Source organism: Fistularia commersonii, unplaced genomic scaffold (genome assembly GCF_037954325.1).
Source record: "Fistularia commersonii isolate RoL2024-O1a breed Wild unplaced genomic scaffold, RoL_Fcom_v1.0 HiC_scaffold_58, whole genome shotgun sequence".
NCBI classification, from domain to species: domain Eukaryota; kingdom Metazoa; phylum Chordata; class Actinopteri; order Syngnathiformes; family Fistulariidae; genus Fistularia; species Fistularia commersonii.
The window spans coordinates 310,001-327,500 of NW_028234016.1; positions in this window are offsets into that span (position 1 = coordinate 310,001).

The window sequence follows — 17,500 nt, forward strand, 5'->3', positions numbered from 1 at the left end:
CGCTCCAGGCCCTGGCACTCCCTGTGATCCAGTCATTCGCATGTGCGTGCCCGGAGGTCCGGGAGCTCCACTCAAACGTCCGGGGGGGGTAAGGGTAAGGGGTCCTGTCCCTCTCCCCCCCTCCTCGCCGCCTCTGAGAAGAGAAACATCTCCTCCACTCCTCCGCTCCTCCGCTGCGGAACCAGGTATTACCGATCCGCCGGACTCAGGCGAATTGCAGAAAGGGGTTTTGCCGTCCTCCGCTCCTCCGCTCCTCCGTTTCGGGCCCTGGAACTCCCGAACCGCTGGACACAAGCGAATCACGGTCCGGGCTTCTGCTCTCCTCCGCTCCTCACCTCATCCGCTCCAGGCCCTGGTACTCCGTGTCCGCGGGAACCCCCCCCAACCCACAAAAACAAACTCTCACACACACACAAACACACGCACACACACACACACACACACACACACAAACACACAAACACACACAGACACACCTGAACTCATCATAGCTGTGCTAATAGCATTGGCCGAAACGTTTCCACAACCAAACCAACATTAGCTCATCCACTCATTCACATATGTGTGTGCCCAGAGGTCCGGGAGCTCCAGTCATAAGTCCGGGTGATCTATGTCCGGAGAAGGCTCACATTAGCCGCTCTAAGGGGTCCTGCTGCCCCCCAGCTTCCCGGCCTTTGAGAAGAGACACATAACTCCGCTCTTCCGCTTCTCCGCTATGGGCCCTGGTACTCCCGATCCTCCGAACTCAGGTGAATTGCGTGACGTGCTTCTGCTCTACTATAAGCCCCTACACACTTCGAACACGGCTGTTATCACCCTGTTACTGCATTTCAATGACACCCATTTGCTTTCGATCTCAGTGTCTGCCACCGTACGGAAAAAGCGGGGGGGTGGGGGGTGGGGGGGCATAAGCGCATTCGTGCTGTAAGTAATCAGAAGTTAATAGTGTTAACGGTTTGCGAGAAATTTTTAATGCTAGACAAAAAAAGAAAATTAAAAGGATATAATTAAATAAATAGATAGAAAAATAAAATTAAAAACGAAAAAAAAAAAATTGTGAGGGGAATATAACATGTAATTAAGTTGGCGGTTCACAGGGAATCTCAGACATCAAACTGTTTTTAATTGAACATAAATAGTACACCCAAATATACAAATGTACAAATAAACATAGCAAGGTAGAACTGAATGTCAATGAAACAACCAGGCATGAGGAAGCAACGGACATGAGGACATTTGTTCTGTATGTAATGAGAAGTTAATAGTGTTACAGGTTTGTGAGAAATTTACAGTGCTAGACAAAAAACGAAATTAAAAGGAAATAATTAGATAAATAGATAGACAAATGAAATTAAAACCAAAAAAAAAAAATGCAAGGGGAATACGACATGTAATTAAGTTGGCGATTCACAAGGAATCTCAGACATCAAACTGTATATTTTTTGTTGTTTATATATAAACATATATAAACAAACATATATTGTTTGTTGTTTATTTTTGGGATATATTGAGGAATATTTAATGGAAAGGAGTCACAATCGCTTTTTGACAATGTCGAAGTGTATACGTGGCTATAGAATTTAAAGTTTTCATTAGAAATTATAGCCTCATCTGTAATTTCCTTGTTGTTAAGACGGGCTTAGCTTTGCTCCGCTCCTCCTCTCCTCCGCTCCTCCGCTCTTCCGCTCCGGGCCCTGGAACTCCCGATCCGCGGGACTTCGGTGAATTCCGGGCCAGTTTTTTGCTCTTCTGCTCTCCTCCCCTCCTCCGCTTCTTCGCTCCCCCGCTTTGGACCCTGGAACTCTTGAACAGGGCCGGGCTTCTGCCCTCCGCCTCTCCTCTGCTCATCCGCTCCAGGCCCTGGCACTCCCTGTGATCCAGTCATTCGCATGTGCGTGCCCGGAGGTCCGGGAGCTCCACTCAAACGTCCGGGGGGGATAAGGGTAAGGGGTCCTGCCCCCCCCCCCTCGCCGCCTCTGAGAAGAGAAACATCTCCTCCACTCCTCCGCTCATCCGCTGCGGAACCAGGTACTACCGATCCGCCGGACTCAGGCGAATTGCAGAAAGGGGTTTTGCTGTCCTCCGCTCCTCCGCTCCTCCGCTCCTCCGCTCCTCCGCTCCTCCGCTCCTCCGTTTCGGGCCCTGGAACTCCCGAACCGCTGGACACAAGCGAATCACGGTCCGGGCTTCTGCTCTCCTCCGCTCCTCACCTCATCCGCTCCAGGCCCTGGTACTCCGTGTCCGCGGGAACCCCCCCCAACCCACAAAAACAAACTCTCACACACACAAAAACACACGCACACACACACACACACACACACACACACACAAACACACAAACACACACAGACACACCTGAACTCATCATCGCTGTGCTGATAGCATTGGCCGAAACGTATCCACAACCAAACCAACATTAGCTCATCCAGTCATTCACATATGTGTGTGCCCAGAGGTCCGGGAGCTCCAGTCATAACTCCGGGTGATCTCTGTCCGGAGTAGGCTCACCTTAGCCGGTCTAAGGGGTCCTGCTGCCCCCCAGCTTCCCCGCCTTTGAGAAGAGACACATAACTCCGCTCTTCCGCTTCTCCGCTATGGGCCCTGGTACTCCCGATCCTCCGAACTCAGGTGAATTGCGTGACGTGCTTCTGCTCTCCTATAAGCCCCTACACACTTCGAACACGGCTGTTATCACCCTGTTACTGCATTTCAATGACACCCATTTGCTTTCGATCTCAGTGTCTGCCTCCGTACGGAAAAAGCGGGATGGGTGGGGGGGCATAAGCGCATTCGTGCTGTAAGTAATCAGAAGTTAATAGTGTTAACGGTTTGCGAGAAATTTTTAATGCTAGACAAAAAAAGAAAATTAGAAGGATATAATTAAATAAATAGATAGAAAAATAAAATTAAAAACGAAAAAAAAAAATTGTGAGGGGAATATAACATGTAATTAAGTTGGCGGTTCACAAGGAATCTCAGACATCAAACTGTTTTTAATTGAACATAAATAGTACACCCAAATATACAAATGTACAAATAAACATAGCAAGGTAGAACTGAATGTCAATGAAACAACCAGGGATGAGGAAGCAACGAACATCAGGACATTTGTTCTGTATGTAATGAGAAGTTAATAGTGTTACAGGTTTGTGAGAAATTTACAGTGCGAGACAAAAAAAGAAATTAAAAGGAAGTAATTAAATCAATAGATAGACAAATAAGAAATTAAAACGAAAAAAAAAAAAAAAAATTGCAAGGGGAATGTAACATGTAATCAAGTTGTTTTTTTTGTTTTTTTTTTTTTTTTTACCAAAAAAAAAAGGAACCTCGGACATGGGTAACTATATTTTTTTGTTTTCGGATTTTTCCATAAGTTTTAAGGATTTTTTTTTTTTTTTTTATATTTCAAAATCGTTTATGAAGACATTAAAATTTGGGGAGCATTTTTGCATTCTGTTCTTGTGAATGAAGAACTTGGCCAGGCCTAAAAGAACATTGACACAGAGTTCATCTGTTATGTTGCTTATAAGTAAACAGAATGTTATATCATCTTTTGAGAAGGAAACTGGTGACGATGGAATGAGAAGGAGAAAAAATATATGGTCAGTGGTTTCAATGTTGTCTTCACAAAATGTACAAATATTATCTTCAAAATTAAAGCGTACCCTCGATAATTCCTTAGATGGGTAGATGTCAGTCATAATTTTGAAGTGGGTCTCTTTTGCCTTGGGGGTATGGGTAGAGTCAGATACATAGTTCGCAGCGTGGCAATCGATTCCTCATCAAATTTATTTAAAATATCCTTTTTTTTTTTTTTGACGTCCAGGGAATAAGTTTCCTGTGAAACATTTCCTAATAAAGGAGTTGCCGCGCTTTCTGTCCACAATTGAGATTCCCTGGAGTGATAGTCGGGGTAACTGTGGTTGTACGGTTCGGTGCGTCATTATATTTTTGGTCAGGAATACAAATTGTCGAGGCAGTGCGTTTCGTAACTTTAGCAACTCTAATATGGGAGGCTTGAATCTGTGTGTAGTACAGAACTGCTCATTGTCCAGAGGACTGCCAGTGTCATCCATCAAGTCAATTATCGACCATATACCTTTCTCAAAGCATTCCTTGTAAAACAGAGGTTTGTTGCCATGCAGTACATATCGATTGTTCCAAACTATTATACTGTGTGGTGAGAAATTGTGTACGTATATCATTTTCCAGTATAATAATATTTGTTTATGGAACTCTGAACATTTGACAGGAATCTTGTTGATATCCAAGTCAGAGATAAGCAGAAGACTCAGGCCGCCGACTTTGTTGAATAAGTAGTTTGGAGTACAATACCAGAAAGAACGATGAGGTTTGATCCAGGATTTCAACCAGTTCACCTTCAATGTCCCATTCAAGCAGTCCGACTCTATCACTTTCAGCCCTCCTTCACTTGTTTCTTTCACCATATGTGATTTTTCTTAGATGGTGTGGTCTGTTCCTCCAGATAAAGTTGAAATTGATTTGGTTAACAGATTTTACGAGTTGATTTGGAGCAGCATTGGAATACGCTGGGTATATACATCTGGATAAACACATCCATTTTAGTCAAATATATCCGGCCTAATATTGATAAATCTCTCTGGAGCCATATATTAGAATTAAGCTTTACTTTGATTCAGTTTAGATTCAATGTTCCTGGATTGATTTAACGTTTGGTCCTTGGATAGGAAAATGCTCAAGTATTTTATTTCTGATTTCATAGAAACATCGCTGATTTCCTTTAGTGGCGAGTCATGCAGCGCAAGAAGTTTGCATTTCTTTAAGTTTAATGACAATCCTGAAGCCTTGGAGAATGTTTTGGTTTTTTTCAGCACTTATTGGGACTTGATGTTCATTTTTCAAAACTAAGGTTGTGTCATCTGCCAGCAGGCTAATAACAATTTCTGTCCCCAACATTACTTCTGTCCCACACGTATACACACACACACACACACACACACACACACACACACACCTTAATTCCACTCTTTTATATACGCATGTCTGGAGTTCCGGGAGCTCGTTCTCAACGTTCTGGGGATAATCATAGCTGTGCTGATAGCATTGGCCGAAACGTATCCACAACCAAACCAACATTAGCTCATCCACTCATTCATATATGTGTGTGCCCAGAGGTCCGGGAGCTCCAGTCATAACTCCGGGTGATATCTGTCCGGAGTAGGCTCACATTAGCCGGTCTAAGGGGTCCTGCTGCCCCCCAGCTTCCCCGCCTTTGAGAAGAGACACATAACTCCGCTCTTCCGCTTCTCCGCTATGGGCCCTGGTACTCCCGATCCTCCGAACTCAGGTGAATTGCGTGACGTGCTTCTGCTCTACTATAAGCCCCTACACACTTCGAACACGGCTGTTATCACCCTGTTACTGCATTTCAATGACACCCATTTGCTTTCGATCTCAGTGTCTGCCTCCGTACGGAAAAAGCGGGATGGGTGGGGGGGCATAAGCGCATTCGTGCTGTAAGTAATCAGAAGTTAATAGTGTTAACGGTTTGCGAGAAATTTTTAATGCTAGACAAAAAAAGAAAATTAAAAGGATATAATTAAATAAATAGATAGAAAAATAAAATTAAAAACGAAAAAAAAAAATTGTGAGGGGAATATAACATGTAATTAAGTTGGCGGTTCACAAGGAATCTCAGACATCAAACTGTTTTTAATTGAACATAAATAGTACACCCAAATATACAAATGTACAAATAAACATAGCAAGGTAGAACTGAATGTCAATGAAACAACCAGGGATGAGGAAGCAACGGACATCAGGACATTTGTTCTGTATGTAATGAGAAGTTAATAGTGTTACAGGTTTGTGAGAAATTTACAGTGCGAGACAAAAAAAGAAATTAAAAGGAAGTAATTAAATCAATAGATAGACAAATAAGAAATTAAAACGAAAAAAAAAAAAAAAAATTGCAAGGGGAATGTAACATGTAATCAAGTTGTTTTTTTTTTTTTGTTTTTTTTTTTTTACCAAAAAAAAAAGGAACCTCGGACATGGGTAACTATATTTTTTAGTTTTTGGATTTTTCCATAAGTTTTAAGGATTTTTTTTTTTTTTTTTTTATATTTCAAAATCGTTTATGAAGACATTAAAATTTGGGGAGCATTTTTGCATTCTGTTCTTGTGAATGAAGAACTTGGCCAGGCCTAAAAGAACATTGACACAGAGTTCATCTGTTATGTTGCTTATAAGTAAACAGAATGTTATATCATCTTTTGAGAAGGAAACTGGTGACGATGGAATGAGAAGGAGAAAAAATATATGGTCAGTGGTTTCAATGTTGTCTTCACAAAATGTACAAATATTATCTTCAAAATTAAAGCGTACCCTCGATAATTCCTTAGATGGGTAGATGTCAGTCATAATTTTGAAGTGGGTCTCTTTTGCCTTGGGGGTATGGGTAGAGTCAGATACATGGTTCGCAGCGTGGCAATCGATTCCTCATCAAATTTATTTAAAATATCCTTTTTTTTTTTTTTGACGTCCAGGGAATAAGTTTCCTGTGAAACATTTCCTAATAAAGGAGTTGCCGCGCTTTCTGTCCACAATTGAGATTCCCTGGAGTGATAGTCGGGGTAACTGTGGTTGTACGGTTCGGTGCGTCATTATATTTTTGGTCAGGAATACAAATTGTCGAGGCAGTGCGTTTCGTAACTTTAGCAACTCTAATATGGGAGGCTTGAATCTGTGTGTAGTACAGAACTGCTCATTGTCCAGAGGACTGCCAGTGTCATCCATCAAGTCAATTATCGACCATATACCTTTCTCAAAGCATTCCTTGTAAAACAGAGGTTTGTTGCCATGCAGTACATATCGATTGTTCCAAACTATTATACTGTGTGGTGAGAAATTGTGTACGTATATCATTTTCCAGTATAATAATATTTGTTTATGGAACTCTGAACATTTGACAGGAATCTTGTTGATATCCAAGTCAGAGATAAGCAGAAGACTCAGGCCGCCGACTTTGTTGAATAAGTAGTTTGGAGTACAATACCAGAAAGAACGATGAGGTTTGATCCAGGATTTCAACCAGTTCACCTTCAATGTCCCATTCAAGCAGTCCGACTCTATCACTTTCAGCCCTCCTTCACTTGTTTCTTTCACCATATGTGATTTTTCTTAGATGGTGTGGTCTGTTCCTCCAGATAAAGTTGAAATTGATTTGGTTAACAGATTTTACGAGTTGATTTGGAGCAGCATTGGAATACGCTGGGTATATACATCTGGATAAACACATCCATTTTAGTCAAATATATCCGGCCTAATATTGATAAATCTCTCTGGAGCCATATATTAGAATTAAGCTTTACTTTGATTCAGTTTAGATTCAATGTTCCTGGATTGATTTAACGTTTGGTCCTTGGATAGGAAAATGCTCAAGTATTTTATTTCTGATTTCATAGAAACATCGCTGATTTCCTTTAGTGGCGAGTCATGCAGCGCAAGAAGTTTGCATTTCTTTAAGTTTAATGACAATCCTGAAGCCTTGGAGAATGTTTTGGTTTTTTTCAGCACTTATTGGGACTTGATGTTCATTTTTCAAAACTAAGGTTGTGTCATCTGCCAGCAGGCTAATAACAATTTCTGTCCCCAACATTACTTCTGTCCCACACGTATACACACACACACACACACACACACACACACACACACCTTAATTCCACTCTTTTATATACGCATGTCTGGAGTTCCGGGAGCTCGTTCTCAACGTTCTGGGGATAATCATAGCTGTGCTGATAGCATTGGCCGAAACGTATCCACAACCAAACCGACATTAGCTCATCCACTCATTCACATATGTGTGTGCCCGGAGGTCCGGGAGCTCCAGTCATAAGTCCGGGTGATCTATGTCCGGAGAAGGCTCACATTAGCCGGTCTAAGGGGTCCTGCTGCCCCCCAGCTTCCCGGCCTTTGAGAAGAGACACATAACTCCGCTCTTCCGCTTCTCCGCTATGGGCCCTGGTACTCCCGATCCTCCGAACTCAGGTGAATTGCGTGACGTGCTTCTGCTCTCCTATAAGCCCCTACACACTTCGAACACGGCTGTTATCACCCTGTTACTGCATTTCAATGACACCCATTTGCTTTCGATCTCAGTGTCTGCCTCCGTACGGAAAAAGCGGGATGGGTGGGGGGGCATAAGCGCATTCGTGGTGTAAGTAATCAGAAGTTAATAGTGTTAACGGTTTGCGAGAAATTTTTAATGCTAGACAAAAAAAGAAAATTAAAAGGATATAATTAAATAAATAGATAGAAAAATAAAATTAAAAACGAAAAAAAAAAATTGTGAGGGGAATATAACATGTAATTAAGTTGGCGGTTCACAAGGAATCTCAGACATCAAACTGTTTTTAATTGAACATAAATAGTACACCCAAATATACAGATGTACAAATAAACATAGCAAGGTAGAACTGAATGTCAATGAAACAACCAGGGATGAGGAAGCAACGGACATCAGGACATTTGTTCTGTATGTAATGAGAAGTTAATAGTGTTACAGGTTTGTGAGAAATTTACAGTGCGAGACAAAAAAAGAAATTAAAAGGAAGTAATTAAATCAATAGATAGACAAATAAGAAATTAAAACGAAAAAAAAAAAAAAAAAATTGCAAGGGGAATGTAACATGTAATCAAGTTGTTTTTTTTTTTTTGTTTTTTTTTTTTACCAAAAAAAAAAGGAACCTCGGACATGGGTAACTATATTTTTTAGTTTTTGGATTTTTCCATAAGTTTTAAGGATTTTTTTTTTTTTTTTTTATATTTCAAAATCGTTTATGAAGACATTAAAATTTGGGGAGCATTTTTGCATTCTGTTCTTGTGAATGAAGAACTTGGCCAGGCCTAAAAGAACATTGACACAGAGTTCATCTGTTATGTTGCTTATAAGTAAACAGAATGTTATATCATCTTTTGAGAAGGAAACTGGTGACGATGGAATGAGAAGGAGAAAAAATATATGGTCAGTGGTTTCAATGTTGTCTTCACAAAATGTACAAATATTATCTTCAAAATTAAAGCGTACCCTCGATAATTCCTTAGATGGGTAGATGTCAGTCATAATTTTGAAGTGGGTCTCTTTTGCCTTGGGGGTATGGGTAGAGTCAGATACATGGTTCGCAGCGTGGCAATCGATTCCTCATCAAATTTATTTAAAATATCCTTTTTTTTTTTTTTGACGTCCAGGGAATAAGTTTCCTGTGAAACATTTCCTAATAAAGGAGTTGCCGCGCTTTCTGTCCACAATTGAGATTCCCTGGAGTGATAGTCGGGGTAACTGTGGTTGTACGGTTCGGTGCGTCATTATATTTTTGGTCAGGAATACAAATTGTCGAGGCAGTGCGTTTCGTAACTTTAGCAACTCTAATATGGGAGGCTTGAATCTGTGTGTAGTACAGAACTGCTCATTGTCCAGAGGACTGCCAGTGTCATCCATCAAGTCAATTATCGACCATATACCTTTCTCAAAGCATTCCTTGTAAAACAGAGGTTTGTTGCCATGCAGTACATATCGATTGTTCCAAACTATTATACTGTGTGGTGAGAAATTGTGTACGTATATCATTTTCCAGTATAATAATATTTGTTTATGGAACTCTGAACATTTGACAGGAATCTTGTTGATATCCAAGTCAGAGATAAGCAGAAGACTCAGGCCGCCGACTTTGTTGAATAAGTAGTTTGGAGTACAATACCAGAAAGAACGATGAGGTTTGATCCAGGATTTCAACCAGTTCACCTTCAATGTCCCATTCAAGCAGTCCGACTCTATCACTTTCAGCCCTCCTTCACTTGTTTCTTTCACCATATGTGATTTTTCTTAGATGGTGTGGTCTGTTCCTCCAGATAAAGTTGAAATTGATTTGGTTAACAGATTTTACGAGTTGATTTGGAGCAGCATTGGAATACGCTGGGTATATACATCTGGATAAACACATCCATTTTAGTCAAATATATCCGGCCTAATATTGATAAATCTCTCTGGAGCCATATATTAGAATTAAGCTTTACTTTGATTCAGTTTAGATTCAATGTTCCTGGATTGATTTAACGTTTGGTCCTTGGATAGGAAAATGCTCAAGTATTTTATTTCTGATTTCATAGAAACATCGCTGATTTCCTTTAGTGGCGAGTCATGCAGCGCAAGAAGTTTGCATTTCTTTAAGTTTAATGACAATCCTGAAGCCTTGGAGAATGTTTTGGTTTTTTTCAGCACTTATTGGGACTTGATGTTCATTTTTCAAAACTAAGGTTGTGTCATCTGCCAGCAGGCTAATAACAATTTCTGTCCCCAACATTACTTCTGTCCCACACGTATACACACACACACACACACACACACACACACACACACACCTTAATTCCACTCTTTTATATACGCATGTCTGGAGTTCCGGGAGCTCGTTCTCAACGTTCTGGGGATAATCATAGCTGTGCTGATAGCATTGGCCGAAACGTATCCACAACCAAACCAACATTAGCTCATCCACTCATTCATATATGTGTGTGCCCAGAGGTCCGGGAGCTCCAGTCATAACTCCGGGTGATATCTGTCCGGAGTAGGCTCACATTAGCCGGTCTAAGGGGTCCTGCTGCCCCCCAGCTTCCCCGCCTTTGAGAAGAGACACATAACTCCGCTCTTCCGCTTCTCCGCTATGGGCCCTGGTACTCCCGATCCTCCGAACTCAGGTGAATTGCGTGACGTGCTTCTGCTCTACTATAAGCCCCTACACACTTCGAACACGGCTGTTATCACCCTGTTACTGCATTTCAATGACACCCATTTGCTTTCGATCTCAGTGTCTGCCTCCGTACGGAAAAAGCGGGATGGGTGGGGGGGCATAAGCGCATTCGTGCTGTAAGTAATCAGAAGTTAATAGTGTTAACGGTTTGCGAGAAATTTTTAATGCTAGACAAAAAAAGAAAATTAAAAGGATATAATTAAATAAATAGATAGAAAAATAAAATTAAAAACGAAAAAAAAAAATTGTGAGGGGAATATAACATGTAATTAAGTTGGCGGTTCACAAGGAATCTCAGACATCAAACTGTTTTTAATTGAACATAAATAGTACACCCAAATATACAAATGTACAAATAAACATAGCAAGGTAGAACTGAATGTCAATGAAACAACCAGGGATGAGGAAGCAACGGACATCAGGACATTTGTTCTGTATGTAATGAGAAGTTAATAGTGTTACAGGTTTGTGAGAAATTTACAGTGCGAGACAAAAAAAGAAATTAAAAGGAAGTAATTAAATCAATAGATAGACAAATAAGAAATTAAAACGAAAAAAAAAAAAAAAAAATTGCAAGGGGAATGTAACATGTAATCAAGTTGTTTTTTTTTTTTTGTTTTTTTTTTTTTACCAAAAAAAAAAGGAACCTCGGACATGGGTAACTATATTTTTTAGTTTTTGGATTTTTCCATAAGTTTTAAGGATTTTTTTTTTTTTTTTTTTATATTTCAAAATCGTTTATGAAGACATTAAAATTTGGGGAGCATTTTTGCATTCTGTTCTTGTGAATGAAGAACTTGGCCAGGCCTAAAAGAACATTGACACAGAGTTCATCTGTTATGTTGCTTATAAGTAAACAGAATGTTATATCATCTTTTGAGAAGGAAACTGGTGACGATGGAATGAGAAGGAGAAAAAATATATGGTCAGTGGTTTCAATGTTGTCTTCACAAAATGTACAAATATTATCTTCAAAATTAAAGCGTACCCTCGATAATTCCTTAGATGGGTAGATGTCAGTCATAATTTTGAAGTGGGTCTCTTTTGCCTTGGGGGTATGGGTAGAGTCAGATACATAGTTCGCAGCGTGGCAATCGATTCCTCATCAAATTTATTTAAAATATCCTTTTTTTTTTTTTTGACGTCCAGGGAATAAGTTTCCTGTGAAACATTTCCTAATAAAGGAGTTGCCGCGCTTTCTGTCCACAATTGAGATTCCCTGGAGTGATAGTCGGGGTAACTGTGGTTGTACGGTTCGGTGCGTCATTATATTTTTGGTCAGGAATACAAATTGTCGAGGCAGTGCGTTTCGTAACTTTAGCAACTCTAATATGGGAGGCTTGAATCTGTGTGTAGTACAGAACTGCTCATTGTCCAGAGGACTGCCAGTGTCATCCATCAAGTCAATTATCGACCATATACCTTTCTCAAAGCATTCCTTGTAAAACAGAGGTTTGTTGCCATGCAGTACATATCGATTGTTCCAAACTATTATACTGTGTGGTGAGAAATTGTGTACGTATATCATTTTCCAGTATAATAATATTTGTTTATGGAACTCTGAACATTTGACAGGAATCTTGTTGATATCCAAGTCAGAGATAAGCAGAAGACTCAGGCCGCCGACTTTGTTGAATAAGTAGTTTGGAGTACAATACCAGAAAGAACGATGAGGTTTGATCCAGGATTTCAACCAGTTCACCTTCAATGTCCCATTCAAGCAGTCCGACTCTATCACTTTCAGCCCTCCTTCACTTGTTTCTTTCACCATATGTGATTTTTCTTAGATGGTGTGGTCTGTTCCTCCAGATAAAGTTGAAATTGATTTGGTTAACAGATTTTACGAGTTGATTTGGAGCAGCATTGGAATACGCTGGGTATATACATCTGGATAAACACATCCATTTTAGTCAAATATATCCGGCCTAATATTGATAAATCTCTCTGGAGCCATATATTAGAATTAAGCTTTACTTTGATTCAGTTTAGATTCAATGTTCCTGGATTGATTTAACGTTTGGTCCTTGGATAGGAAAATGCTCAAGTATTTTATTTCTGATTTCATAGAAACATCGCTGATTTCCTTTAGTGGCGAGTCATGCAGCGCAAGAAGTTTGCATTTCTTTAAGTTTAATGACAATCCTGAAGCCTTGGAGAATGTTTTGGTTTTTTTCAGCACTTATTGGGACTTGATGTTCATTTTTCAAAACTAAGGTTGTGTCATCTGCCAGCAGGCTAATAACAATTTCTGTCCCCAACATTACTTCTGTCCCACACGTATACACACACACACACACACACACACACACACACACACACCTTAATTCCACTCTTTTATATACGCATGTCTGGAGTTCCGGGAGCTCGTTCTCAACGTTCTGGGGATAATCATAGCTGTGCTGATAGCATTGGCCGAAACGTATCCACAACCAAACCAACATTAGCTCATCCACTCATTCATATATGTGTGTGCCCAGAGGTCCGGGAGCTCCAGTCATAACTCCGGGTGATATCTGTCCGGAGTAGGCTCACATTAGCCGGTCTAAGGGGTCCTGCTGCCCCCCAGCTTCCCCGCCTTTGAGAAGAGACACATAACTCCGCTCTTCCGCTTCTCCGCTATGGGCCCTGGTACTCCCGATCCTCCGAACTCAGGTGAATTGCGTGACGTGCTTCTGCTCTACTATAAGCCCCTACACACTTCGAACACGGCTGTTATCACCCTGTTACTGCATTTCAATGACACCCATTTGCTTTCGATCTCAGTGTCTGCCTCCGTACGGAAAAAGCGGGATGGGTGGGGGGGCATAAGCGCATTCGTGCTGTAAGTAATCAGAAGTTAATAGTGTTAACGGTTTGCGAGAAATTTTTAATGCTAGACAAAAAAAGAAAATTAAAAGGATATAATTAAATAAATAGATAGAAAAATAAAATTAAAAACGAAAAAAAAAAATTGTGAGGGGAATATAACATGTAATTAAGTTGGCGGTTCACAAGGAATCTCAGACATCAAACTGTTTTTAATTGAACATAAATAGTACACCCAAATATACAAATGTACAAATAAACATAGCAAGGTAGAACTGAATGTCAATGAAACAACCAGGGATGAGGAAGCAACGGACATCAGGACATTTGTTCTGTATGTAATGAGAAGTTAATAGTGTTACAGGTTTGTGAGAAATTTACAGTGCGAGACAAAAAAAGAAATTAAAAGGAAGTAATTAAATCAATAGATAGACAAATAAGAAATTAAAACGAAAAAAAAAAAAAAAAATTGCAAGGGGAATGTAACATGTAATCAAGTTGTTTTTTTTTTTTTGTTTTTTTTTTTTTACCAAAAAAAAAAGGAACCTCGGACATGGGTAACTATATTTTTTAGTTTTTGGATTTTTCCATAAGTTTTAAGGATTTTTTTTTTTTTTTTTTTATATTTCAAAATCGTTTATGAAGACATTAAAATTTGGGGAGCATTTTTGCATTCTGTTCTTGTGAATGAAGAACTTGGCCAGGCCTAAAAGAACATTGACACAGAGTTCATCTGTTATGTTGCTTATAAGTAAACAGAATGTTATATCATCTTTTGAGAAGGAAACTGGTGACGATGGAATGAGAAGGAGAAAAAATATATGGTCAGTGGTTTCAATGTTGTCTTCACAAAATGTACAAATATTATCTTCAAAATTAAAGCGTACCCTCGATAATTCCTTAGATGGGTAGATGTCAGTCATAATTTTGAAGTGGGTCTCTTTTGCCTTGGGGGTATGGGTAGAGTCAGATACATGGTTCGCAGCGTGGCAATCGATTCCTCATCAAATTTATTTAAAATATCCTTTTTTTTTTTTTTGACGTCCAGGGAATAAGTTTCCTGTGAAACATTTCCTAATAAAGGAGTTGCCGCGCTTTCTGTCCACAATTGAGATTCCCTGGAGTGATAGTCGGGGTAACTGTGGTTGTACGGTTCGGTGCGTCATTATATTTTTGGTCAGGAATACAAATTGTCGAGGCAGTGCGTTTCGTAACTATAGCAACTCTAATATGGGAGGCTTGAATCTGTGTGTAGTACAGAACTGCTCATTGTCCAGAGGACTGCCAGTGTCATCCATCAAGTCAATTATCGACCATATACCTTTCTCAAAGCATTCCTTGTAAAACAGAGGTTTGTTGCCATGCAGTACATATCGATTGTTCCAAACTATTATACTGTGTGGTGAGAAATTGTGTACGTATATCATTTTCCAGTATAATAATATTTGTTTATGGAACTCTGAACATTTGACAGGAATCTTGTTGATATCCAAGTCAGAGATAAGCAGAAGACTCAGGCCGCCGACTTTGTTGAATAAGTAGTTTGGAGTACAATACCAGAAAGAACGATGAGGTTTGATCCAGGATTTCAACCAGTTCACCTTCAATGTCCCATTCAAGCAGTCCGACTCTATCACTTTCAGCCCTCCTTCACTTGTTTCTTTCACCATATGTGATTTTTCTTAGATGGTGTGGTCTGTTCCTCCAGATAAAGTTGAAATTGATTTGGTTAACAGATTTTACGAGTTGATTTGGAGCAGCATTGGAATACGCTGGGTATATACATCTGGATAAACACATCCATTTTAGTCAAATATATCCGGCCTAATATTGATAAATCTCTCTGGAGCCATATATTAGAATTAAGCTTTACTTTGATTCAGTTTAGATTCAATGTTCCTGGATTGATTTAACGTTTGGTCCTTGGATAGGAAAATGCTCAAGTATTTTATTTCTGATTTCATGGAAACATCGCTGATTTCCTTTAGTGGCGAGTCATGCAGCGCAAGAAGTTTGCATTTCTTTAAGTTTAATGACAATCCTGAAGCCTTGGAGAATGTTTTGGTTGTTTTCGGCACTTATTGGGACTTGATGTTCATTTTTCAAAACTAAGGTTGTGTCATCTGCCAGCAGGCTAATAACAATTTCAGTCCCCAGCACGTCTAACTTTTGGATATCGTTGCTCTTTTCAACATAAACGGCTAGCATTTCGGTAGCAATTATAAATAAATAGGGTGAGATGGGGCAACCTTGGGGGATTCCCACATCAACATGGAAGCTCGGAGTGGTGCCGCTTGGCAGGGTGACACAGCTATGAATATTCTCATAGAGCCCACGGATCACATTCCTGAATATTTAACCAAATCCAAAATGTTCGAGCGTTGCTATGATAAATGGATGTTCGACCGAGTCAAAGGCTTTAGAAAAGTCCAAGAAGGATATGCGGCCATTATCTTCAATGCGATACGCCTCTAAACCCATCGCTCGCCCCGACTCGGGGAATCCTAGAGCCTACTTGCACCCCCGCCCTAACTTAACTCCCTCACTCGTGGAGCTCCCTGAGCTCCACACATCCCGGAGCATCACGCCGACTCATTCACATTTGAATGATTGTCTTTATTTTATGTCCGCTAGATAGAGGCATCCGCACATGCGCATCAGTGGAGCTTCAGGCCGGCTGAGGCATGGACTGAAAATCATAAAGACATGTGTGATGAGCGCTAAAAGGAAGATAAGCATATTTTTATAATAAATGTAAGAAAGAGAGGGTAATGCAGCCTCAGGGCGGCACTGGCCCGTGTCTCTCCAAGCCTGCCTTTGGGGGGGGGGGGGGGGGGGCACGGAGCAGTGTCTCCCTGTGCCGGTCCCAAGCCCGGATAAATGCAGAGGGTTGCGTCAGGAGGGGCATCCGGCGTAAAACGTTTGCCAAAACCAAACATGCGAGTCAACCATAACTATACCATACCGGATGGGTCGCGGACCGGGTTAACAACGACCGCCATTGGTACTGATGACCTACAGGGTACTAATGGAAATCGGGCTACTGTGGGTCGAAGAACAAGAAGAAGAAGAAGAGGAGGAGTGCGTGTTCGGAAGCAGAGAGAGAGGAGGAAAGGAAAGAGCCTGGGACTGAGAGTAGGGACTTTGAATATTGGGACTATGACAGGAAAAGGTAGAGAGTTGATGGACACGATGCAGAGAAGGAAGCTGGATATACTGTGTGTCCAGGAGACCAGGTGGAAGGGTAGTAAGGCTAGAAGCTTAGGAGCAGGCTTTAAGTTATACTATTATGGTGCTGACAAGAAGAGAAATGGAGTAGGAGTCATCTTGAAGGAGGAGTTTGTAAGGAACGTCCTAGAGGTGAAAAGAATGTCAGATAGACTTATGAGTCTGAAATTGGAAATTGAAGGTGTGATGCTCAGTGTTGTTAGTGGCTATGCGCCACAGGTGGGATGTGAACCTGAAGAGAAGGAGAAGTTCTGGAATGAGTTGGATGAAGTGATGCAGAATATTCCCAGAAATGAGAGAGTGGTAATTGGTGCAGACTTCAATGGACATGTTGGTGAAGGCAATAGAGGGGATGAAGAAGTGATGGGCAGATATGGTATCCAGGATAGGAATGCAGAGGGACAGATGGTGGTAGATTTTGCAAAAGGGATGGAAATGGGTGTAGTGAATACCTTTTTCCAGAAAAAACAGGAACATAGGGTAACTTATAAGAGCGGAGGTAGGAGCACGCAGGTAGACTACATCTTGTATAGACGAGGTAACCTGAAAGAGATCGGTGACTGCAAAGTAGTTGTAGGTGGGCGTGTAGCCAGACAGCATAGGATGGCGGTTTGTGCGACGACTCTGGTGACAAGGTAGATGACGAGGACAAAGGCAGAGCAGAGGACAAAGTGGTGGAA